At 49.5% G+C, this 876-nt stretch overlaps 1 non-coding gene across 1 annotated transcript; it reads left to right on the forward strand.

Moving 5' to 3' along the window:
• Positions 1 to 527: 527 nt before the first annotated feature.
• Positions 528 to 651, forward strand: LOC146789965 (U6atac minor spliceosomal RNA). Its single transcript, XR_014970305.1, has one exon. It is a non-coding gene; the product is annotated as a U6atac minor spliceosomal RNA (small nuclear RNA).
• The last annotated feature ends 225 nt before the right edge of the window (positions 652 to 876 follow it).

Raw genomic sequence — 876 nt, forward strand, 5'->3', positions numbered from 1 at the left:
GTGCGACCGTGGTGCTAGCTTCGTGGGGCTCCGGGTTTGGGAGTTTATTAGGCTTTTGAAGCACCGGATGCTGCGTTTCTTTCTGCGGCTATTACCAGATCTCACATGTGGGTCAAGTTACTCGTGTGATTAATTTCCTCCTGGAGAGAGATCAGCATTTTGTAGAGTTGAGGTTTAGACTAACGGGAAGTTAGTGCAGAGGGTAGCTGTTCCTGCTGCTAAGAACGTGTGCCAAGTAGATTACAGAGTGCGTTTGATGTAAATAGGTCAGCAGGTTACTGTTTTCAAAGGAGGCACCCCTTGTTACTCACAAGTTATAACTTAAAGTACGTTATTCAACCGTGAACTATAAACGTTCATCCTATAACTGCATACACACCGCCAAGCATACATTAAGAGAACATTGTTTACTTTGCAAAAAGGGTTAATTTTGGGAGGCGGGAGCTTGCATAGCGCGCGTTTGACCCGAATCGGGCAGCATAGCGCTTTCTTGCACCAGTTGCCTCACATGCTGGCATGTACGCATAGTGTTGGATGAAAGGAGAGAAGGTTAGCACTCCCCTTGACAAGGATGGAAGGGGTGTTCTAGTGGCCTTTACAACACATGCACGGTTAAGGCACCGTTACTTACTTACTGGCGTCTAACCATGTCAGGCATGATGGGCGTTTTAGTAATACAGTGCAGCAACGCATGATTAAGAAGGGAAGTTAGCGCAATTGGTTTGTCGAGGAGAGGATGTGGACCGTCGGCTACGCTGCGGCGAGGTCGCGTACACGTGAGAAGTCCCTGGGTGTGGAATGCGGGTGGCTTTGATCTGGGGAGTCCAGGTTCGGGCCTCAGCGTGGGCATTGTAGGGAGAGGCGGTGTGGCCTCAG

The sequence above is a fragment of the Triturus cristatus genome, chromosome 10, assembly GCF_964204655.1.
Source record: "Triturus cristatus chromosome 10, aTriCri1.1, whole genome shotgun sequence".
NCBI lineage: Eukaryota > Metazoa > Chordata > Amphibia > Caudata > Salamandridae > Triturus > Triturus cristatus.